Here is a 26,626-nt window from a genome sequence, read left to right on the forward strand (position 1 = left end):
TAGTAAATTCATAGCCAGCCAAGACTACAGAGTGGGACCCTTCCTTGCCCCTCTCCTTGTCCTTTGAATCCTGTAGAAGATTTTAAATTTGTTCCAGAATAGCCATTCCTGGCCAGTGTGTTTTTATGTTTTCTCTCTATTTGCAAAGTGGTAGAGCAAAAGATACACGGGCCATGGGTCTGGGAACTTTACTTTCCCCCTCTGCCTTTCATTGGCTGTGACTTTTGAAGGGGTAACTTGAGTACTAGATTTCTATTATTTATGCATGCAGTTTAACTCATGCCAAATCCCAGAAGGCGTACCTACAAATAGATAATGTAGTTATTCTAGGACAGCTTGCCTACTGTGAACGGGGCCCTGAGTTCAGTCGATGCTGTCACCATTACCACCAAAACAAAACAATCCAACCCAGCCCCCAAACCATGGTACCATCCAGTCTGTCTCTAACTGTGCAGTTAATGAGACTGTGTGCATCTTTATTGTGTGGCCATAGCCACTGTCCATTTAGAGAACCTTTTCATTTCCCTAAGTGGAAATTCAGTACCTGTTTAAAGAGATGCTGCCGGCAACTGCTCGTTTGTTTTCGTCTCCATGAATTCTATGGTGGTCTTTGAATGAGGGTGGTAAGATAGCTTAGCTCCAATAGAGTATAGAAATACTTTTTTCTTCTGTCTTTGTCTTTAATAACTACCTTAGGTCATAGCCAAAGAAATAGAATTATCTGAGTATGTATATCCTAGGTTTAAAATTTGGTTCTGTGGTTTATTTAGCATACGTTTAGTTTTATATTAGTTGACTTTTTCCGTGACTGCCAGTTACTGCACCAATACTGGAACAAGATTACTACAGCTACAGGAGTCAGTGAGGGAATGCTCTCCGGAGTGTGCCTAGCCAATTAAATAAATGTAATCCAGTTGAAGTGTCAGCCATTTATGTGAATTTCATTTGATTTCTACCTATGCCTTTCAGAAACTTGATATATGGTTTATTTGACGTAATTTCAGGCTGAGAATATTTCTGCAATATGAGAATGAGGAATTATGTGATTGAATCATGGTTTAATGAAGTGCAAAGAATATGAAATGAAATATAAATAATATGTAACTCAGAGAGTATTTACGTAACTGGTATTTGCCTACTGTACGTTTTTATATTTATGTTGTCTGTGGATTTTTACAATCCAGAAAGGTGGTTTTACAAGTGTTGATATCTTTTAAAACACTCTGTATAATGTAATTAGGTGACAGGAATTTTTGTTTTTTATTTTCTCAAATAAATTGGCATTATCAAGCCAGCCCTTTGCTCAGTGTGTTCACTGGGAAAATATTCATGGTCCGAATGCCATAACCAGCAGTGTAGCTCTTAAGAACTTCACTGACATCCGTAGTGCAAAGCAGAAAAGGCTCTCTAGTGTAAAGCAGTTACCAGAGGGATGATGGTGCTACCGTTGGTGAGGCCAGGCTTCAGGGTGTTGAGGGGTACAGAGATAGCAGATCAGGCCGAGAAGAAGCAGAATGGGTGTATTCCACAGTGACCCTTTTATGCCCCACGTTCAATGGCACACACAGTATGAAGGAATGAATGAAAGGTAACTAATGAACACATGCACAGTTTACTTCAGACACAGTCTGCCAGCCTCAGAAAAAGATCAAGGATTTGTTGGAGTCTTGAAACCTAGACAATTTTAAGAGGAGTCCTGTTTAAAAAAAATTAAATTGCACGGATAAATTTAAGCATTAGTTTGTATTTAGAATGAAAAATGAAATCACAGCTGCTTAGAATGTGTGATTACACGGTCCCCACAGTAGTTAGCGGGTTGTACGTTACACCTGGTGATGGCAGTTTTAGCTGCTTTCTTCCTCTATAGGATGCCTAATGCTTGATTACTTCTGTGTCTACCCGTGCTTTTTTTTTTTTTTTTTTTTTTTTTTTTTACAGAGATTTGAATGGTAGACTTTCTGGTGGATGACAATAAAATTTTGTTTTAATTATTGATGACAGAAATATGTGAAAGACACAGCGTCACACAGGCATTCTCAGTCCTGGTGAAATTGCTTCAGCTTTATGCTCTATACATACTGGGTTCTCAGATGTTCTATATCAAAAAAAGGAAAAAAAATAAGGAAAAAAGAAAAAAAATAATTCGGTACAGCTGTCATTGTATATACATTTTCAACTATGGTCCTAATAAGAAAGGACTTGAGGTTTGGCCAGGAGTTGATTACAAACTGCTTCATCTGCTCGTACTGGTTGTGTCCCTTGGTTGGATTTCCCAGATTAGCTTTGAGCAGTGCATAGTTAAAGCTTTGTCTTTCAGGACACTAAGAAACACTGCTCTAGTTTCTCTTGGGAGGACTCGTATGTGGCAGGAGAGTTAGCGCAGTGGGAAGCCAGTGATGATGACAGAGGGCTTTCCAATGCTGGGCTGACTGTAGGTTATACATTCGGTGACCAAGCATCTGTACCTACACCTGCTAAACCCAGATCGAGCCCCCATCACCTCACCTGTCTTCTTGACCTGCCGACTCTGACCATCTAACATGTTTTTGCTCTGACCCAGGCTGGCCTGGACCATCACTTGCTCTGTGCTGGAAATGCAGATGTGCTCAACCATACTTGGTTCTAGATTACCTTTTAAATATCAAGTTATTGGCACTACCCAGTTTTTTTTTTGATTTTATCCTCTTTTTTTTTTTTATTAACTTGAGTATTTCTTATATACATTTCAAGTGTTATTCCCTTTCCCGGTTTCCGGGCAAACATCCCCCTCCCCCCTCCCCTTCCTTATGGGTGCCCCCCTCCCAACCCTCCCCCCATTGCCGCCCTCCCCCCATAGTCTAGTTCATTGGGGGTTCAGTCTTAGCAGGACCCAGGGCTTCCCCTTCCACTGGTGCTCTTACTAGGATATTCATTGCTACCTATGGGGTCAGAGTCCAGGGTCAGTCCATGTATAGTATTTAGGTAGTGGCTTAGTCCCTGGAAGCTCTGGTTGCTTGACATTGTTGTACTTTTGGGGTCTTGAGCCCCTTCAAGCTCTTCCAGTTCTTTCTCTGATTCCTTCAACGGGGGACCTATTCTCAGTTCAGTGGTTTGCTGCTGGCATTCGCCTCTGTATTTGCTGTATTCTGGCTGTGTCTCTCAGGAGCGATCTACATCCGGCTCCTGTCGGTCTGCACTTCTTTGCTTCATCCATCTTGTCCAATTGGGTGGCTGTATATGTATGGGCCACCTGTGGGGCAGGCTCTGAATGGGTGTTCCTTCAGTCTCTGTTTTAATCTTTGCCTCTCCCTTCCCTGCCAAGGGTATTCTTTTTCCTCATTTAAAGAAGGAGTGAAGCATTCACATTTTGATCATCCGTCTTGAGTTTCGTTTGTTCTAGGGATCTAGGGTAATTCAAGCATTTGGGCTAATAGCCACTTATAAATGAGTGCATACCATGTATGTCTTTCTGTGATTGGGTTAGCTCACTCAGGATGATATTTTCCAGTTCCAACCATTTGCCTACGAATTTCATAAAGCCGTTGTTTTTGATAGCTGAGTAATATTCCATTGTGTAGATGTACCACATTTTCTGTATCCATTCCTCTGTTGAAGGGCATCTGGGTTCTTTCCAGTTTCTGGCTATTATAAATAAGGCTGCGATGAACATAGTGGAGCACGTGTCTCTTTTATATGTTGAGGCATCTTTTGGGTATATGCCCAAGAGAGGTATAGCTGGATCCTCAGGCAGTTCAATGTCCAATTTTCTGAGGAACCTCCAGACTGATTTCCAGAATGGTTTTACCAGTCTGCAATCCCACCAACAATGGAGGAGTGTTCCTCTTTCTCCACATCCTCGCCAGCATCTGCTGTCACCTGAGTTTTTAATCTTAGCCATTCTCACTGGTGTGAGGTGAAATCTCAGGGTTGTTTTGATTTGCATTTCCCTTATGACTAAAGATGTTGAACATTTCTTTAGGTGTTTCTCAGCCATTGGCATTCCTCAGCTGTGAATTCTTTGTTTAGCTCTGAACCCCATTTTTTATAGGGTTATTTGTTTCCCTGCGGTCTAACTTCTTGAGTTCTTTGTATATTTTGGATATAAGGCCTCTATCTGTTGTAGGATTGGTAAAGATCATTTCCCAATCTGTTGGTTGCCGTTTTGTCCTAACCACAGTGTCCTTTGCCTTACAGAAGCTTTGCAGTTTTATGAGATCCAATTTGTCGATTCTTGATCTTAGAGCATAAGCCATTGGTGTTTTGTTCAGGAAATTTTTTCCAGTGCCCATGTGTTCCAGATGCTTCCCTAGTTTTTCTTCTATTAGTTTGAGTGTGTCTGGTTTGATGTGGAGGTCCTTGATCCACTTGGACTTAAGCTTTGTACAGGGTGATAAGGATGGATCGATCTGCATTCTTCTACATGTTGCCCTCCAGTTGAACCAGCACCATTTGCTGAAAATGCTATCTTTTTGCCATTGGATGGTTTTGGCTCCTTTGTCAAAAATCAAGTGACCATAGGTGTGTGGGTTCATTTCTGGGTCTTCAATTCTATTCCATTGGTCTATCTGTCTGTCTCTGTACCAATACCATGCAGTTTTTATCACTATTGCTCTGTAATACTGCTTGAGTTCAGGGATAGTGATTCCCCCTGAAGTCCTTTTATTGTTGAGGATAGCTTTAGCTATCTTGGGTTTTTTGTTATTCCAGATGAATTTGCAAATTGTTCTGTCTAACTCTTTGAAGAATTGGATTGGTATTTTGATGGGGATTGCATTGAATCTGTAGATTGCTTTTGGTAAAATGGCCATTTTTACTATATTAATCCTGCCAATCCATGAGCATGGGAGATCTTTCCATCTTCTGAGGTCTTCTTCAATTTCTTTCCTCAGTGTCTTGAAGTTCTTATTGTATAGATCTTTTACTTGCTTGGTTAAAGTCACACCGAGGTACTTTATATTATTTGGGTCTATTATGAAGGGTGTCGTTTCCCTAATTTCTTTCTCGGCTTGTTTCTCCTTTGTATAGAGGAAGGCAACTGATTTATTTGAGTTAATTTTATACCCAGCCACTTTGCTGAAGTTGTTTATCAGCTTTAGTAGTTCTCTGGTGGAACTTTTGGGATCACTTAAATACACTATCATGTCATCTGCAAATAGTGATATTTTGACTTCTTCTTTTCCGATCTGTATCCCCTTGATCTCCTTTTGTTGTCTGATTGCTCTGGCTAGAACTTCAAGAACTATATTGAATAAGTAGGGAGAGAGTGGGCAGCCTTGTCTAGTCCCTGATTTTAGTGGGATTGCTTCAAGTTTCTCTCCATTTAGTTTAATGTTAGCAACTGGTTTGCTGTATATGGCTTTTACTATGTTGAGGTATGGGCCTTGAATTCCTATTCTTTCCAGGACTTTTATCATGAAGGGGTGTTGAATTTTGTCAAATGCTTTCTCAGCATCTAATGAAATGATCATGTGGTTCTGTTCTTTCAGTTTGTTTATATAATGGATCACGTTGATGGTTTTCCGTATATTAAACCATCCCTGCATGCCTGGGATGAAGCCTACTTGATCATGGTGGATGATTGTTTTGATGTGCTCTTGAATTCGGTTTGCCAGAATTTTATTGAGTATTTTTGCATCGATATTCATAAGGGAAATTGGTCTCACTACCCAGTTTTTTAAACAACAACAACAACAACAACAACAACAACAACAACAACAACAAGTTTGCTTTCATTTTTATATTATCTTATTTTTTCCAGAAACTGGTTACTGTCATTCTCAGGCTATGGCTTGATGTCCACCAGGTTTTCTATTCAGGACCCTTCTGAAGAATCTCTTTTAAAGCCTTAAACCTTTCCCTTTAAGAAGGAAAATAAATCAGTTTTCTAAGAGTATTTCAGTATTAACAAAAAAGTCCACTTCCTTGGAATCTTAAGTCGGCCTGTGAAACCTTTCCCCTTTGTCATACAATATAGCCTGATTCTGTGAGTGACTCTACCCTATCCTCATCTCTACTTTCAACTCTCCACAGAGTCCATGTAATTGATAGTCCATGTAAGCAGGTGCCACACTCTGCTATTTACATGGTAACTGCAGGTTAAATAGTTCATATGTTTTAGTTCAAATGTTTAAAACTATTTTCAGTTCCTGGTGTTTGAATTTATGGATTTGGAACCCGTATGTATGAAGAACCAACTGTAATTGAATATATTTTATAACCATTACTGGTGGTGCTTCCTTTTGTTGTTTTGTGTTTTGTTCCAGGGTTTGCAATATATAATAATAACCCACCACAATGTGCTTTCAACTGGTTTTGGAACATTTCACATATTATGTAATTTTCTTGCAATGATATATTTCCATTTGTTGCAACCATCCTTTGTACTCTATGGTTATACATTTTCTGGTTTTTCCTTTCTTTCTTCCTTTTTCTTTATTTTTTAGCTTATTTGGTCTATGAAAATTTTTTCCTCTCCTTTAAAAAAAAAACAAAAAACAAAAACAAAAGCAAAACTCTGGACTTAACTTCCAAAGCTCAGGGTGAAATCCAGACAGCTGTTCAGATTTGTTGCCTTCTAACCATCAGGCTTCCCAGTCTTTTGTCTTGAATGTGAAAACCCTGTGTGTCTCTTTCCAATTTTTCTAGTATGGTGCAGGATGGATAGGGTGCTTCTTCAGAAATCCAGCGTATTTATTTTTTTTTCTGACCGAATTTGTTGTAGTGAATATAATTGCTCTAATTCAGAATGTTGAGTTTACTTATTCCTTGAAACAGGTGCACTGAATGCCTTTATTTTTAGAGATTTCAAGTGTTCTTTATATAGAGACAATAGCAGTTTTTCACATTATAATAAACTCTTAAAAATACCTGAAAAGCTGTGAAGCTTTCTTAAGAGTTAAGATAGCATTTAGGTGGTTTAATCTTTTGCCTGCGTGCTGATCTAACATGCATAGCATCAGAGCATGAACACACGCACAGTACATGTTGAATTATGAGGGTTATTTATAACTGTATGCTGCCTAGGGGGAGTCTGTTTAGTGATTGGTGTATAGATGAGCACAGCTGTAGCTATGTGCTAATGTCCACACGAGTCGTGAGTTTTGATGCACCCCTCTTTAGGTGGCTGTGCTCCACTCTAAAAGAGCTGAAAGCAGGAATTTCACTTGAAATAAGGAGTGGTTCTTCCACCCTACACGAATGTCTCAAATATACACATTATTAACTCAATTTAACCAACACAGGAAAATGTTGTTTAATTATAGCATGGAAAAATGAGTTACAGAATTTCTTGAGTGCTGGAGGAAATATTTAGGGAAAATGTTTCATGCAAAAGTGATTTTAACTGGCAGACACTTGTTAGCACTTAGAAACATTTATTCTCAGTTATAAATGGCATATTCTTAGCACCATTTTATTCTAGCTTCCCATCGATATATCATTTAGACACAAAGTGCTGAGGCAGGCTTTTCAGTCCTAGGCTGCAAAGGTATTGAAGGTGAATGTGATTTCAGTAACACATCCTCCGTCCCTGTGCTCTGTGCCTTGTGTTTTATTAGATGGCTTAAAATCCATTGTTGTGAAAGAGCACAGATTCACATTTATATACCTTTCACAAACATCAGCTTCATCATAGGTGTTCCTTTATCTACTCTCCTGTCTCAACCTACCTCTAATTTGAGTGTTTTACTGGGAGATCTACAGGAGTCACTGTCTCCAAATTTCCTATTCATATCGGTTTGCTGCCACATGAAATTTATTATTGAAACATCACATGGAAAAGATAAAATGCACTGTCACCTCGCCTCATCCCAGTTTGCTTTCAGTTGCTGGAAGCTGTAGGAACCACGATGTGCCTGCAATTTTGTGATGCGACGCTTTGGAAAAATATCTTCCTTAGAGACAGCTTGCAGCTCAGCCGTTGTGTGTATATGTCTATGTATCTTGTAGAAATAAAGTTGCAGATGCTGAAGTGGTTGCCCTGTGTCCCCTTGAACATGATCACTGGATAGATTAGATCATTGTCTTTTTAAATTAATCAAAACAGGACAGCTGCTGAACAGACTTTTCGGTAGTGCATTACTGTGTTTATTGCTATTTCAGTGGCTGGTAGGCATGCTCCTTGGTGTTACAGATCAGTGACCCATTCGTCAGTGTTTATACACTACTTAGGGTGAACTTACTTTTCCTTTATGTATTTAACACAATCTCCTGATTTCCAGTAATGGAGGATAGATGGTGTCTCTACACATCTGGTAGTAGGATGATTTCCTTTGAGTAGAAGTTGAATACCGTAATATGCTTAGCTATGTGGGTATGCCATCTAACTTCCTGTTCTTTAATCCTTCCAGATTGGGAACCGGGATAAAATAGATTCTATTTTATAGGTTAAGGATGAAGCTTAAATGAGAATGTATATGTGTATAATTTCTCACCCCCAGTAAACTCATAGCTACCAGCTGTTGTCACATGATTATTATGTGATGATTTTTTTCTTTAGACATGGTTTCTCTATGTTGCCCAGACTGTCCTGGAACTCAATCTGTAGATCAGACTGGCCTAGAATTTAGCATATTGTCATCAACTTTGTGGTTATCTGGTTCCTCTTGATTGACATAAGTCCCAGGCAACTAGTGACTCATCACTTCAATAGATTTGGCCTTTTTAGATATTTTGTTTAGAGCAGCGGTTCTCAATCTTTGTGGGATGCAACCTCTTTGGGAGTCACATTTCAGATACCACCCTTATCAAATATTTACGTGATAATTCATAACAATAGTAACATTACAATTATTAAGTAGCAACAGAAATAGTTTTATGGTTGTTGGTCATCACAACATGAGGAACTCCACTAAAGGGTCACAGTGTTAGGAACCCCAAGGGCAGCAAATACGCCTGTAAGCACAGAATCATGGTCTGGAGTGATGGAGTAATTACCCTGTTTTTGAGGTTTAGCCATGTTGTGCCTATGATTCGTTCCTTTTGATGGCTGGATAGTATCCATACTTATAAAGTTATCTGATTTTATTAACGCTCATATTATTTGATAGTTTCGTTTCAGGTTTTTATGTATCCTGAACAGTAGTGATACCCATATTCTTTCATAAGTTTTTCTCAAGCGTATGTTTTTATTTCTCTTGGGTAGGTGTGTAGGTGCTGAGTTTGGAGATAAATTTATGTTTAACTTATGAGAAAACTGCCAAACTGTTTTCCAAGGCATTTTAAATTCCTCCCTCAGTTTCTGATGATTCTATCTTTCCAGATCTCTACTAACATTAGACATTTTGTTTTGATTCTGACAAGTTTACTGTGTGTATAAGGTGGGCTGGTGTGTGAGCTTCCTCGCCCCCTTTTTTCTCTAAGCACATATTCTTCCTCAGAGTTTCACTGTTCTCTGATCATATGCCGAGTCTGCTACCATTCACACTTGGGCTCAGTGGGAGCATTTCTGAACCTTTATTCTCCTCTAAAATTTCTTGTGTCCAAATCTCTTTGATATACATTTGCTCCAGTTTCTCCCTCTCTTGATCTTGTTTCCTTCTTCCCCTTGGAGGTGCTCTGAGAGCTCACCTCACAATGAATGCAAAGCCGAATCTGTTTTCCTGGATGCAACAGTAGCAGGATGTAGATTGAATGTGAGTCATTGAAATAGAGAGTGAGTGAGGAAGACCTCTAACTTGGAGTGTCATTTGAACTGATGCTTGGATAGTAGGAGAAAATGGACCAATTACACATCTGTGAGAAGAGTCTTTCTAACACAAAGGTGAATGAAGAGATTTATTCATTAGACAACAAGGAGACACATGTGGAAATAGCAGAGCGAGAAAAAGGTGAAGGGTAATATGATAGATCCAGTCCTGACAAGCCTTTGATGTGGTGGCAGCTGTAGAAACTTGTGCTCCTGCTACCAACAGAGAGCAAGGGGCCCAGGACAGACCAAGGGGCCAATGAGAAGGCTTTCACAGTAAGTGTGGGTGAGAAACGGGGGGCCTGAGTTGGAAAGCAACAACTTGGAGGTGGTTGGGGCCTCGATATATATTTTTGAAGATGCTGGTTTTTGTTTGTTTGTTTGTTTTAAAAAGGTATAGAAGCTGTGAATAAGGGACACATCGAGGGACATTTTCAAGTTTCTGGCCAAAGAAAATGAACAAAGCCACTGTGTGTATTGAAATTCCCGAGGCGTAATAGTGGAAGGGTGAGAGGAAATTAGACTTTCTGTTTTACATGTGTTAGATTTGTGTGCCTATTAGATCTTCAGGAATGGCTGTGGCTTGACACTTTGGAACAGAGTCAAGGGCAGGACTCAAGGTAGCAGTTGGGGAATTGGCAGAATGTAAGTTGTCCTTGACCTAAGAGAACTCACCTGGAGGTGGCCTGTCTTTTCTGTGAAGGATCTGAACCACAACAACCTTAAAACTGAGATTACTGCGTTCTGACTATCTGTTGTGAATGGAGCTCCAGACAGTAATTAAGAGGGCCATAGTGCAATAAAAGACTACGGAAGCTTCTAGATCTGGGCTGGATTTGACCTGCAAACAATAGTTTGGTGATCTGTGGCTTTGATGGTGCCTCCAGAGAGAGGAGCTGCAAACCCTAGCTTGGTCCTAAGGTACATTTATACCTAAGAGGTCAGGAATACTGGGAGAATCTAGCCAGGAATCGGAGATGAAGCTGTCATGTTGAATGTTTGTTTTCTGATATTATTATGACTATTGGATACAACGCTGGGAACTCAAGAGTGGGGAGAGTTTACCATTTGTGTTTTTCCTACTTTGCCTGTGTTTTAAGCACTTAATAATTTGTATAGCACTCCAGACAGCAAATATTCTAATCCCTCTTATACGTGGATGGTCTTTGAATATGTAACAGCCATTCTCTGTACTTAGCAGACATATTGTGTAAAATGCTCCCAACTCATTAGACATTTGACTGTGAAATTCTAGTCACAGTGTTTAGGTGGTGTTTCCAATGTGCTTTATTGAGGAGTAGTCCGATGTGTGTTCTTTGTGTCTGAATATTCATATTCTGTTTCTGTTGCTGATGTCTAAATACTTGGCACAATGTAAAGGGAAGAGTTCAGAGAAAACTTGAGAGTTTCCTCCTCTTGAGGCCTTTGAAATCTTTGTGAAGGAATGCCACTGCAAAGTCTCTCATAAGACTAAAACTCAGCTGTGTACACACGCACGACACTAACTCAACCATTGTTGTTGAGTGACATTTTATATTTTTCTGTCTCAGTGCAGACAGATGAGTGTATAGATATTTCCAGAAATCTTGATTGCATCTGTATTTTATTTGTGGAGTGGTTCAGACAACCTACAGCTGGTTTAATGTTTATTTTCTCATATCACCATACCTAACAGTTGTGATGTGAAGTAGGAATTAAGAAACTCACTTATCCATCCATACATACGTACGTATATACATACATACATACATACATACATAAATACATACATGTATATGTATGAGTGTGTGTGAATATGTGTGTGTGGTGTGTGTGTGTTGAGAGAGAGAGAGAGAAAAAGAGAGAAAGAGAGAGAGAGAGAGAGAGAGAGAGAGAGAGAGAGAGAGAGAGAGAGAGAAAGAGACTTTGTACGTGGCTGCTCTTTGGAGTTCAGACACCAGAAGTGGTTCTGAAAGTTTTGCATTGCCTACTGACAGACATTATGTATCAAGAACTCGCATTATCATAGGTCACTGAATTAATTTAAGAAATACCAATTGACATCACTACTTTAGGGAATTATGGGCTGCTGTTTGAAATACTGTCTTTGTCAAATGTGAAAATTTAGAATAAATTTTATTTTTAGAGTATCGGGCCCTTCTGAATGAAGTGTTGGTCTTTCCATATCCCAGTGTTTATAGATAAATGGTGGATTCCTTCCATCTCATCAAAATAGTCATGTGTTTGTGCCTCAATTCACCCTTGAGTGTAATTTCTAAATGGAAAGAGAGTTCAAAAAGGCATTTAAAACTTTTCAGAGGTGTGTTCAAAAGTCATTTGTTATTTGTGAAAGAAGGCAGCCATAATTAGTATTCCTCATGTGCTATTGTATTTGAATGCATTTAAAGTCTGTCAAATCTAATGTGTTTTAAATGAGATCATTAGGATATAAAATTTTTCATTGTCACTACAGCAGGGGCTGTGCAAATCCTCTGTGCTACAAGACTCTCAGCAATTCAGCTGAGCACCCTTGACATCCTAGTTCTTAGTGGCAGCCATTTACAATTGCACTGCACTGAACTTGGTTCCTTGGTATCTTCATTATCTTCACTGAACAATTATGTCCTTTATTTTCCAAAGTACTTCAGCCAACACACTGAGGAGTATGGATGTAGAAAGCCATTGATTTTGTAACCAAGCAGACAAAGAGCTGTGAGCTGGGGCAGTGGCTAGCATAAGTTCTTAGGATCAACAATTTTTTTTTCTTGGATATTTTATGTATTTTCATTTCAAATGTTATCCCCTTTCCTGGTTCCCCCCTCTTCTCTCCCTCCTTCCTCTCCTTCTATGAGGACGCTCCCCCTCCCACCCACCAAGTCCCACCTCACCACCCTGGCATTCCCCTACACTGGGGAATCAAATCTTCACAGGACCAAGGGCCTCTCCTCCCACTGATGTCCAACAAGGCCATCCTCTGCTACGTATGTGGCTGGAGCCATGAGTCCGTCCATGTGTACTCTTTGGTTGGTAGTTTAGTCCCTGGGAACTCTGGGGCTTCTGGTTAGTTGATATTGTTGTTCTTCTTTTGGTGTTGCAAACCCCTTCAGTTCTTTCAGTCTTTTCTCTAACTCCTCCATTGGGGTCTCCATGCTCTGATCAACATTTTATGTTAAATACTTCGAATACTAAATGGAAGATGTATTTGTGGTTCTTCCAAGTTTGTATTATTACTGTGTAGGGTGAAAGCATGTATGTAAGTCATTCAGAAAATTTTGCATACCTGATTTTGCACAAATATTTTACACTTAAATGTAATTTTACCATAAATTCTATATGCAGAATTTAAGGTAAGTTATTTCTTAAGTATCTTAATTATTATGGGATATACAAAATAAATAGGCAAACCATCTGGTTTTAAAATTTGTAATCTGTTATGAAAATAGCTTTTAGGCCCTTAAAATAGTGGTGCATATGTTAGGAATACAATTTATACATGAGTTAAGTTTTCAAAAAAAGAAAAAAAAAAGAAAGAAGAGATTGGCAGCAAGAACAAAAGTAGTGGAGTGGATTTAGATGACCTGGAAGGACTTCTCAGAGGTGGAGTTTTGGATGGGAGCAGGAGGATTCTCACTGGAGAGTGGATGCAGAATGCACAGTTGTGTTTGTGGAACTGTGTGGGTGGTGTGACTGGACAGGATGTTCCTCCTGTGAAGGTAACAGGAAGTAAGTTGGGAGTGTAGATGCAGAATATATGATGGCCATCTTGTGGGCCATTGGTTTGCCTTTGTTATAAGTGGAAACTGAAGGGATTCTTAGGAAGGAGTGATTCCATGTGGTCATGTGGGTAAGACTGAGGAAAGGAATAAAGCAACTTGGTTTCAGGGGCCATAATGGTTTCTGAAGAGTTTCAAAACAGATACTTGTTGTGTTTTGAACATGTGTGATATGCAAAGGTAAACGAATACAATTGCTTTCTGAACTGGTATTCTCATTAAATTGTGAATGTGGGACACGAGAGAGCTCTCAGAGAAACTTTTTTTCCCCTCTAAGGTACTCCTTAGCATAATGGAACGATGGGGCCTCTTCCCTTGCTTTAGCAGTCATCTGTGGTTTTCTGAATTCAACCACTTGACATGGACTTGACCTTGTGAGAGCTATCTAGACCATAATTTAATGTGTGTGTGCACAGCATAGCATGATGGCACTTTTCTCATTTGTCTTGACCAGCACTTGCTGAATCTGGTAAACAGCAAACATTGGCCTACCCACATGCACACAGCCTGTATTCCAGGAACATGACAGGGACAGTCATGTCTAATGTATCAGTGGACAGGATAGGATTCGGTCATTTTCACTAATTAGCATAAGAAATACAGTGAGATTTAGACAAGTATTCATTACAGCTTTAATCATTTTTACTTACTTATATTTTATTACAAATAGTATAATTCTGTTGTGTAACCATAGCATATCTTTTTTTAAAAATCATTTTATTTGGCTTTATATTTTTAGTTGAGCACAGATCTCTTTTTTACTATTATGTATGCTCCTTAGAGGTAGAAAATTAGTTTTAATTGCCTTTGCTTCCTCCAGAACACTTATTATAGGTTGACAATTAGAGAATATTTGTTGAATAAAAATAACACCCTTAGCATTCAAGCATAAACATTCACCGGCAAATAAGAATTTTATTTTATTTTACAGACTTAATTTTTCACCCATAACAACAGATGATATTTAGAACAGGCTAAAACTTTTAAGATTTTCCAATAAGATAATCTTTTCATGACATTAAGTCCTTAAAAAATAAAGCCAATATTCCCTCCAAAATGCTTATAAAATCATGCAAATGTTTTGGCCCGAGTAAATGGCTCAGTTTGTGGTATGTGCCTATTATGCATGAAGCCCTGGGTATAATTTTCTGGCACCCCAATAAATCCATGATAAATAGCGTGTAGGTATGAGATCCTAGTATTGGGGAGGTGGAGGAAGGAAGATCATATGTTCAAGGGCATAGGATACATATCAAGTAATTGGTTAGTGTCAGGAAATAAAGAAAGAAAAAAGCGAATGTAAACAAGCAAACAAACAAGAAAGCAAAGAAAAACAACCCAACTAAGCCAAATCAAGAGCATGGGCAAAATAAATAAAAAGAAATCATTCTCTCCAGAACGTGTCTGAGGAGGGCTTATCTGGGTAACCTTCCCTCCTTTTTCTCCTTCAGATGTGATAGGGAAACTACATTAGCTCTTTTGATAATTATGGAAACTATAGGGGTTGCAAAATTTAAAAATGATGTGAAGAAACGTTTTTCAAGAGACATTTATTGTAAAGTAGAATTGTGGTCATATCTACTGATGAGATGGGGGAAGCAGGCAGCCTAGCAGCTTGCCTCCTCAGCTCCTCCTCAGCCTTGCTGTCTCCACACACAGGGCACCTACATTCCTGCCATCTTCCTGTTAATCCTGTACTGTCTCTATGCAAGGTTAGTGTTGTTTGAAGGATCAATAAAATAAAAGGTATTGTCATTATGACTAAGAGGCAGATGATTGGACACCTAGAAAGGCCCGAAGAATAGTCAAGGACATTTTAAATGGACCGTAGGTTACATTAGAAATTCTAAGAATTTGAGACCCAAAATGGTGAGAAGAGTATTATTATCAAGTAGGAGGCAAGACACCTTGGTTATAGGGACAGAGTTTCTAACATATTAGAAGTCTGAGATTAAGAGTTTCTAACATATTAGAAGTCTGAGATTAAATGCTTTTTTCTTTTCTTTTCTTTTCTTTTTTCTTTTTCTTTTTCTTTTTTTTTCTTTTTTTGGAGTTGGGGACCGAACCCAGGGCCTTGTGCTTGCTAGGTAAGCGCTCTACCACTGAGCTAAATCCCCAACCCCGATCAAATGCTTTTAATTCATCAGCTCCCTAACCAACTATTCATTCTTAATTGGAGCTAGGGCTTTAAAAGATGAAGTAGCTTCTTCACTATTGCAGTCAACTGAGACCAGAAGTCCTTAGTTGTAAACTTGGGTAAAAAGTATTTCCAAATTCTCCAAGAGCTAAGTGATGGGAACAAAAAGATAGTTTCAGTAGAAAGTTCACTTTTAAGAATCTTGTGATTAAGCGGATAGATGTGTTCTGTCCCCTCGGACCCACGACTGGAATCAAGCTGGAGCAGTGGCTCTCAACCTCCCTACTAGCGTTTCTGTGGTGATCCACAATCATAAAACTATTTTTGTTGCTACTTCATAACTGTAATTTTGCTACTGTTAGGAATCATGTTGATAATATCTATGTTTTCAGATAGCGTTTAGGTGACCCATGTGAAAGGGTTGCTTGACCCACTCCCAAATGTGTTGCAGCACCCAGGTTGAGAACTGCTGTGCTAGAGTCATCTGCGGAGAGGAACATCAATGGAGAAAATGCCCAAGTTAGATTGCCGGTGCTCAAATCTCTGGGGGCAGTTCCTTTATTAATATTCTCAATGTGGCAGGGGGAACTCAGCCCATGGGGCTGTGCCACCTTCGCACAGTTGGTTCTGTGTGTTCTAAGAAAGCAGGATGAGCAAACCAGCTAGCAACATTCCTCCATGGTCTCTGCTTCAGTTCCTGCCTCCAGGTTCCTGCTCTGAGTTTCTGCATCCCTGATGATGGACTATATGTAACCTTTAAGCCAAATGAACCCCTTCCTCCCTATGATGCCTTTGGTTATCATGTTTATCACAGTTGTAGAAACAAAACTCAGATAGTGGGACTTACCGAGTCAGAGAGTGAAACATAAGAAAAGGGTCATGACCACATCTATAAAGATGGCCTGGAAAGTACAGCAGTGTCTGTTCAGCTAGCTGAGAGCCAAAGCCCAGGAAAGACGCCTGGGGTAAAATGACTTTTAAGTAATGCTCTGTGGTCAGTTCCCTCAGAGGCCAGAAGACAATGCTGGATGCGTTGGGATTGGAGTTACTGATGGCTGGGAGCTATCTTTTGGGTGCTGGGATTTGAATCTTAGGTCTTTTACAAGAGTACATAGTATTCCTAACTGTCAGGGCATCTCTCTAGTCCCTATTATTTTATACTGCAAGGATGGAGAATATTGATTCTGTATTCTGAAAGACAAAGAAGTTGATGTTAGATACTGATGTGCTAATACTTGATAACACTCCAGGTTTAAAAATATGTTAAAGTTATCAGTAATATATGTAATCTGAATGCTTTTATTGTTTGAACTTGATGGGTTAGAATCTTCTAATTGCAAAATGTTATTAGTTTGCCACAATTACTCTCATATAGGTATGATATACATTTTGTGTTTATTAAACATTAAGTACAAAACATGGGTTCTGTAAATATGTAGAAGAAAGTGTAGATTTATGTTGGTAGAAAATGTACTTCGTGTCCAGCTCTTCTGAGCCAACCAAATAAATGATGGTATAGTAGCATGGTGGCCCATGCCTCTAATATCAGAACTACTGAGGCAGAGGTGGACAGATCTCACATTTCAAGGCCAACCTGGTCTACAGAGTGAGTCCCAGGACTTCCAGAGTTACACAGAGACACACAGTCTCCAAAACAAAAAACAAAAGGAATACTTGCACAAAATACCATATTTTCATGCCAATTAAAAAAATGTTAAAAGTATTCTGTTATCAAACAAGTAACTCCAGTAACTGAGATAGAAAAAAAGACATAAAGGCATTCAGAGCAAAAATAGAATAAGACTCTACCTTGAGTAATATTTAGCTTTGAAAATTTGTTAGAAACATAGTGATGATTGTGTTGATAAAAACATCAATTAGAAAGTATTGTCCAGTCACCATAAACATATTTTGACCATCCTAAGGATGATCCTGTCTTCCTAAGCACTGATCCCTTAGCCACCGACCTTATCCACCCAGGTTAGAGATCTCTTTTCTTTAGTGGAAGGAGTTTCCTGTCTATTTACTGAAAATATCAGTTTCTGGACAAAGTGTTTAAGTCATACAGTTATGGTAACATGAGTATAGTGCCCCATTAGAGCACAAAGCACGATAGGTGACCATGGATGGAGCTTAGGGAGGTAGAGAAAAGAAGATGTGTAGCAGAGACTGGCCTGCACAGGTCAATGCCTAAGGGCTACAGCCTGCATTTTTCATGGAGGATGACACACTGTCAGAGGGTTGTCCAGTGAGAGATTCCCTTCCAATGTCCACAAAACCTTCAGTTTTTCCATTCCTATGCATTCCAGAGCTACTTAGGCCATTAACTTCTTTAATTTTTGTTGGTTATATACAAGAAATACATGGGATATATTGATAATTAAAAAAGATTCTATAGAAAGTAGTAGATCCCAAAAAAATCTGTAGGACTGGGAAGTTTATAAGGTAAGAGTGTTGTTAGTTGAGTATATTTTTATATTAAGAGTATTACTCGCCTGCTGTTCTTTCTCTTCCTTCGCGTTTGAATTTAGTTTCACTCTTTATAGTTGTCCACTGTGCGTGTCTGCGTTTGTTTTTTCCTTCATTTTAGAATGTAATGGCAAAAAATATATACACATGGAAATTGAAATTTAGTCCTACTGCGGCTCCACAATCTCCTCTTGTTCTGTTCCATTGCTAAGTCAGAAATGCACATATACCAGATTATTATCTATTGCCATGAAAATTGTTTTTGTTATATTTCAATTTCACTACGGGGATGAGCAGCAGGAGCTAATGGACCCTAAGAGGGAAATCTGTTGTTTAAATAATGATTATTCTGTATATTTCGGCTCACATGAAAAGGGGAGAATACAATTCCTCTGTCACACAGCATGAGAAGGTAAATGGATCAGCGATAGAGATAGAATCCACCTGAAACCAGCCCACGAGTGTTCTGTGAGTCAGAAAGAAAGTTACCTACTCAAGGGAAAAAGGCGAACTGTGTTTCCACTGAGCTCCAGTTGCTGTATGCCAGGTTGAGTTCCCAGGAAGCAGAGGCTGAGTTGGAAGTTTGGGCCACACATCACATGGTCATTGTTCTTTCTGGGAAAGGGGTAGGCAGAGACAAGAGATCTAGTAGAGGAGAAAGCTAGACTTCTGGGGGTCTGGTTAAGCATGAGGGGTGGCTCTGGAAACAGTATGGCCCTTGGAGCTGTCCCAGATCAATCAGCTTGTGACTGAGGCAGGCTGCACACTATGAGGCCATTGTGTCAGACAGAGAACTGATTTCATGAGACTGGACACCACTCACACTCACATGTGGGCAGTGAGATGCCAATTCCTTTCCTGGGGCTCTGGGCTGTGTATTGCTTTGTTTAGAGAGTGTCCTGGCTTGCTTTCTGTTGGTATGCTAAAACAGTGACCAAAGCCAACCTAAAAGGTGTACTTTGGCCTACAGTTGGCAGTCTATTGCCAAAGGAAGCTAGCAAGGGAGGGAGCTAAAGGCAGGGACCGGGAGGCAGGAATTGAAGCAGAGACCGTGGAGGAATAATGCTTGATGTCTTGGTGCTGTGTAGCCTGCTCAGCTACATTTCTTAGTCATCCCTGCCTGATCTGCCCAAGGCTGGCACCTCCCACCGTGGGCCGGACCTCCCTGCACCAATCAGCTATGAAGAAAATGATCCATAAATATGCCCACATTTAAGGAATATGATTCAATTCCTTAAATAAGGTTTCCTCTCCCCAGATGAGTCAAGTTGACAACCGAGGTCAGCCATCCTTCTTCGTAGGACATTTTAGTTTGACTAGCAGATGCTATCTGCAGCAGCATCCTCATGCATTTTTCATTCCCACTACATCTCACTATTAATTAGCCAACTACTTTTTTAAGTTTTAACAGTTTACATTTTTAGACATATTGATACACTTTGATACCCTTATTTTATTTGAGTGCTTTTGGAATTAAATAGGCTGTATTTTGCCTCTAGTCACAGCAGTGGTTTTTTTTTTTTTTTTTTTTTAAGTCAAAGCAGATTATGGATCTTCACAGGAAGTTGAGGATTTTGTCAGCTGTGGTGGCTCAGGCCCATAATCTTAGCACATGAGAGGCTGAGGCAGGAGTTCTGTGAGTTTACATGATGCATAGAATCTCCAGTGAATTCCAAGCAAGTGTTAAGGACTTTGACTTCAAGTCCAGAAAGAAAAAGAATAAAAGAAATCAGGGTTCTATTTAATAGTATATGACCATTTAAGGGCAAACATTGTTTTTCAAAAAGCTTTACTGTGCAGTTATTTAGTCTGTCCATCACATCGAGTAAGACAGAAGGGCCCCATTTTCCTCTCAGCCCTCTGTTACTATTTCCCTACAGTGGCCTTATTCTAGTCCCTCTGCTTCCCTCTTTCTTGTTCTCTTTCCCCATTTTGCTTACCTCCAAAAAATGATTACTTTGTAGATGTTTTTCTCCAGAATAAGTTGCAGACATGAAGCTCCAGTATTCCCTTAAGATTTTCATGGACTGTTTCTCAAAAACAAGGACCTTGTTTCATATCACCTCATTATAACCAGAGAATTGGAAGCTAATATGGACGAAATACTATCAGCTACTCCTTAGAACCAACTCGTAACCCTCCTCCCGGCTTGCTCAGCTTTCGTTGTAGTGTTTGAAGAGGTTCTAGAGTCCAGTCGTAGGTTTTACTTGCCATGGCTCTTTGGTCTGCTTCCACCCAGAGCCATTCTTTAGTTTTTCTTGTCTTTAATGATTTGACAATTACTAAGAACATGTGATTTCTTTAGTTCAGTTTATATGGTTTTCTCAAAACCTTTTTCTATTACATATTTTTGCGCATGTTCAAGGCAGTGGTGTCATGCAAGTTTGTCACGGAAGAGGGAATACATACCTTTTTCTTGCCCTAGTCTTAGAACCTCCGTTCTGCATGGTTCCTTCCTATGAACAATGATGCTTAGAAACTATCTAGGACACAGGGATGGATATTCCGATCTCCTGATTATCTTCACTTATTGATGGTTTTTGATGAACAAGTCTGGGAGATGCAAAAATTGACATTTTTCATTTACATATTAAAATGTTTCCATTGATACATTTAATTCTATCCAGAAATAACAGGGTTCCCCCCTTCCCCTTTCTGAGACAGCATCTCCATACTCAGTGACTGGGCTAAAGCTCTCTGTGTAGAATGGACCAGATTGGCCTTGAACTCTTGGAGATAGGCTTGCCTCTGCTAGAATTAAGAGTGCTCCACCATGACCTGGCTCCTCCAACATGGGAAACTCTGGCTTCCAGCATCCTCAACTTACATTTGTTGTTGTTGTTGTTGCTATTACTGTGCAGCCAAGGACGACTTAGAACCTCTGATCCTCCTGCCTGTACCTCTTGATTGGAAATACAGGAGCATATAAGCCCATCCAATTTATGCAATGCTGAGGATGAATCCAAGGCTTTGTATATTCTATAAGTGATCTGTCAACTGAGATATGTCTGTAATCTTTTCCTTTTTAAAAAAATTAAAAGTATTTTTATACATTTTTTTCTGATTGTGGTTTTGACTCTCCTAACTCTTCCAAGATCGTCCCTACTTCCCCATATAAAAATCCACACCCTTTATTTTTCTCTCTCTTTCTCATTGGAAAACAAACAGGCAACTAACATATAATCGTCAAAATAAAATAAAAACACCAGATAGGACAAAGCCACAAATGGGGGAAAACAAACAAACAAGAAAGAGAAGAGCCAAAGAAAAAAAGCACAGGAAAAACATACAGATGCTGACACATCTGCACACACAGAAATCCCGTAAAAATAAAATAGAAGCCATAATGGATAAGCAAAAGATCTGTAAGGAAAAAAATCCCCAGGCAAAGCATTATGAAATAAAAAATTTAAAACTAACCCAAACATTATAAAAAGTACCACTGAGTTTGTTTTGTGTTTTTCCTCAATTACTGGGCAAGAAACATCATAGTCAATACATGTGGCTGTAAGAGATCTTTTCTGTGTGTATGATGTGTGTTATGTGTGTCATTATGCCTTTGGGTGTGTTTGTGTGAGTATGTGTATGCACATGCCACAGTGAACTTGTGGAGTCAGTGACAACCTTGATCTCAGTCTTTGTCTTCTGCCTTGTTTGAGACAGGGCCTTTTGTTTATTGGCTAGCTGGCCCATAAGCTTATGGGGACTCTACTGTCTCCACTTCCCATCTTGCCTTAGGAGCACTTGGGTTATAGAAGTGAGCTGCTAAGCCCAGCTTTTATGTGTGTTCTGGGAATAAAGGTCTTCACACAAACATTTTACCCTCGGTGCCATCATTTCTAGCCAAAGTACACTTTTTTGGGCCCTGTCCTGCTGCCTCCAGTCAACTGGTTGAATTTTTGTCCTAACTTTCCTGGACACTCCAGATAACCCATTAGTGCCAAACAATGAGAAGGGCTCCAGATTTGTCCTCCCCCTTCATTATTTTTCTCTCAATAGTAAGTGCTGTATGAACTAGAAAAACGACTTAGTTACCAACTAATGTCTGGTATGGGATATGTCAACAAAGATAGTTTCGAGTTAAAATTGGGATTGCTTGATTCCTTTTAGTGTTTTAAAACCAGATGTATTCCATATGAAACAGCAGAATTTTATTGTTTAGCATAATATTCCTTTTGAAGCACGATTACAACATACCAGTATGTCCTGAACATTTCTGACTTTAGAGGTAGTGTCTAATTAATCCTCTATATCAATAAAGCACATTTTCCTTGGTTTCCTTTGTGTTTATTTCTTTGCAGCTTGATAAGCAAGAGCTATTAGGATAAAACAATTTCTTTGTAGAGCCTTGTTTATTGGTTTGCAATAATGAGAACAGTTATTGTGTCCAATGGTTTTGTGCTTTTATTTTGAGTAACAAAGTGTTCCTATTCTGTGATGATACCATGGGAAACAAGTTTAAAAGCTAGCTCTAAAGGATCTGTAGCTCTGAGAGGTTATAATTTAGGATGGAGGCATGGTGGTCAGAGGAAATGAGCCAGAGTTAAAAGCCTTTTCTGTGCTGTTGTATCTGTAACCACCCTCAAAGCACTCTGCACTTTATGTCACAGGAAAGCCTCAAATGCCATGTGTGAACGCTGTCTGCAGGAGCCTCAGCATTTCTGGAAAACAGTTCTTTTATTCTTAGAGTGTTTGAACAAGAAATATAAATAATAGTGTTTTATCTCTTTGCAGGACAACCTATAGATATAGGGATTCTTCTGCTGTTTCTGAATAAATGCTATAGCATTAAAGCACAAACCAAATTTACAGTTATTGGAGGTTGAGAAAGAAATTTCTTGTGTTATTTTGGTTCACTCTTTCAATCTTCTGTGTGTGGACACACACACACACACACACACACACACACACACAGTTGTTGTCCTTCTCTTTATTTGTGGGACAGTAGTTGCTTTATGTCTAAGTTTTTGCTCCAGGGTACAATATACTTACTTGTCATCGATACGCCTGTGGTGTACAGTATTTTTGTCAATAGTGTAAAAGCAGTGATTGATGCTCACAACCTCCCATGAACTCAAGGAACACCCAGCATTTGGACAGTCTGATGCTGAGCTGTGACTGTGGTTACTCAGCCAAGGGAAGGAAGTCATAATCATGTCATTCTTTTCATTGAAATGTTTACATTCCTCCTGAATCTTTTTTATTTCCATCTAATGCAATTTCGTTTCCCCCTTCTATCATCGCCATCCTTCTGTCTGCCTTTTTCTTATACACACATTCACTCAGAACACAGACACAGAAATTAAATACTTAATGAACTTAGAACTGGTCTCTAAAGTGTATTATAAAAGGACAATGCATATAATTGATATATTTATTTATATATCTTTTATATAATACATAATAAATTTATTTAATATATTGTATATATAAGATGACAATATATTTATACTATATTTATTACACATATATGCATACACTATTTCAAATGAAAAATAACAAGAATTGTTTGGCTTCCTGTAGATATTCAGTTAATGCTCAATTGAATGAATGAATGAATAGATGAATAAATGATTGACAATAGAAAGAGAAATTATATTAAAGCCTATGTTATACCCTGTGCAGGTACGGAATACTAAAACAGGTTCCATTTATTCATTCAGAATACACTTGTCTGCATGTCTTACAGCTGATGATGATGTAGTCCTATGGGGTGATGGGTCAGTCCTCTGCTTTTGTACCATCACTTTTCTCAACCTAGTCTTGCCTCTAACTGGTGCAAGGCAGTCATTAATTGAGATGTGCAGATACTTCTCTAAGAATGTCATGCTTTAGATGAAAGTAGTGATCTTGATGTAGAAGCAGAAATTTCTATTTCCCCTTCTCTTAGTGAGCTCTTTCTGCAGATCATCTTCTCCCTTGTGACAGCCAAGGAACTCGGTGGCCTGAAATGAATAGAAACCACAACTAGTCACTTAGGACATTTTCTTTTTTTTTTTTTTTTTATTAACTTGAGTATTTCTTATATACATTTCGAGTGTTATTCCCTTTCCCGGTTTCCGGGCAAACATCCCCCTCCCCCCTCCCCCCTCCCCTTCCTTATGGGTGTTCCCCTCCCAACCCTCCAGGAAAACACAATCAAAGAGTTGAAGGAATTAAAAATGGAAATAGAAGCAATCAAGAAAGAACAAACGAAACTCAAGATGGATGATCAAAATGTGAATGCTTCACTCCTTCTTTAAATGAGGAAAAGGACATTTTCTTTTAAAAACAAGATTAGAAAACCTGGGGAGCTATCTCATTTAATAATGTAGTTGACTGCAAAGGCACGGGAACCTGGGGTTGATCCTCAGTGTTCATGTAAAGAAGCCAGTTGGGGTGAACACTTGTAAGGCCAGCAGTGCTAGGCATGTGGTGACAGGAAGATCCCAGGATGGCTGGCTTGCCATCCTGACTTAATCATCGCACTGTAGGCTCTGGTGACACTGTCTAAAAAGACCAGTGGACACTTTTCCAAAGCTACAATGCCTGAGTTAGACCTCTGGTTGATATCTCTATTTGAAATTATAGGTTTTTACTTACTATATTATTTATTTAATCTGAAAATAGAATCAAAATTCTAGTAGTGATGGAAAGCCTTCTGCAATGCCAGTAAGTTTAATACAGTATTAACAAATTCAGTATTTGTTGATAAATGAAGTCTTTCAGAATTCACCCAAATTCTGGGACTGTATTTCTTCCATTGTACAATGATAATATTCAGAAATATGGTTTACTTTGAAAAAATACTTTACAATGTACTTTGTTATAATTAATGTAGTTATGTATGCATTGTTTATAATTCATGCATTTCTCTTTTGAAGTTATATTTTTAATTTAAAATTATAGATAAACATATGTCTTTTTGGGTATGTGCACATGCATGCGAATAACTACAGTCCAACAATGCTCAGGACCACTTCCCTCAGGTCTATGGGGAGACAATAGGACAGCAGAGAGCAGCAGAGGGCTGATAGCTACCCTTTGCTCTGTTTACCATTAGTGGTGCTATTGAATTGGCTTCCTCACATATTAGCAAGAACCCTGGTTTAAACTACAAATCCAGCCTTCTCATTGCCTTAAGTAAAAAAAAAAAAGCCCCTTCAGCACATGCCTTGAGGTCTAGGTCTTGCCTTAGGAATGGTGGAAGTGACTCCATGACAAAAGGGTCTCTTGCCAAGGCATGGGATGAATTAGTGGTTGTGGAGCAAGTGAGTGATTCTTCGATATCCTCTGTTCTGCATGCACACAGGATATAGGCGACCTCTGTCCCCCACATTTCATTCCTCTATTTTTTTATTGAAAATAATTTTCATGGTTTTTATTATTTTTACTCCCCCCCCCCGTGTGTGTGTGTGTGCGTGTGTGTGTGTGTGCGTGCGTGCGCGCGTGTGCGTTACAGCATAGTGATAGTGAATCACTGGGCAAAGGAAAAGCCTAAAGATGGCTTCCCCTTACCTCATTGACTCTGTGCTCTTAGCTTCAGAGCTTTTATTATAAGACTCAATCAAGTCATTGGAACTATGTAACTACGGTGATGTGGCTCTTCTCTACCCTCTGCCACACCCACTCAGATCTTGATGAGTAACCTCAGTCTTGACACTCTAGTTACTAATGTAAACTTAACTTAATTCTTAGAAATCTGCTGGGAGAACACTTAACCTGTGCACACTCTGACCCGGTGATTGGAAGATGTCTGTCCATCACTGAGTAGATCTCTTAGTGCAGTCCCAGCCTCTTTTGGTCCTCCCAGAAAGACTTCTCTGCCTTACTCGGCATATTCTTCTGCTTGAGATTATAAGCATGGGCACAATTGAGACCACCTACCTGGATCCCTCCACAGGACGGAATCACTCTATTAGAGTGGACTGCCCTACCAGACTGGTCTGCTCTATGGCTGTTTAGCAAACGGTTTTGTATTTCTGAGATAAATCCTAGTGTTCAATTATTATAGTAGTATTCTATATTAAATTTACGTTATTGAAATGCTGACATGATCTGTACTGATTCTGTGGATTACCCAGTTAATCGACCACAGTTTGAAAACCACGTATGGTCTGATGAGTAAGGGTGTTATTCACTTGCAAGGGTACCTTGTGCAACATGGATGCTTGCTATATGTCTGTTTTGAAAGACTCAAGTTCTGCATAGCTAAGAGTCTGAGCTTACTGTTTTAATCATCCCAGTTAATCAACTACAGCAGTTTGTGCAATGTTACTCTAGTGCTTGCTGCCTAAATATGAGCTCTGGATAAAAACATGGCCTTCTTTATTCTCAGTTCCATTTACATCTAAATAAGGAGTTCAGATTTATTCTTTCATCCTGACAACATGGCAGACAGACAGCAGTGAGGAAAATTTGACTTTATATTTTCCACAGAGAGTCAAAGAGAAACAGGTTCTGTTGCTTTCTGTGAAGGGAGCTGAAATTAAGTTTATGCTCTGAGGTTAGCAGCTTACGCGTGATTTGTTTGTTATTTTTTTCATAACATGGTGTATTCACAGTGTATGTCAGAGATAAGCCAGATGGCTCATTTCTAGTCTACTTTATTGCTAATTAAAGAAC

At 39.1% G+C, this 26,626-nt stretch overlaps 1 protein-coding gene across 9 annotated transcripts in view; it reads left to right on the plus strand.

The window, feature by feature from the left end:
- The window catches only part of Immp2l (inner mitochondrial membrane peptidase subunit 2), a 906,807-nt gene that overhangs the window by 147,864 nt on the left and 732,317 nt on the right, over positions 1–26,626 (plus strand). The window lies entirely within an intron of this gene.

The sequence above is a fragment of the Rattus norvegicus genome, chromosome 6, assembly GCF_021556685.1.
Source record: "Rattus norvegicus strain SHRSP/BbbUtx chromosome 6, alternate assembly SHRSP_T2T, whole genome shotgun sequence".
NCBI lineage: Eukaryota > Metazoa > Chordata > Mammalia > Rodentia > Muridae > Rattus > Rattus norvegicus.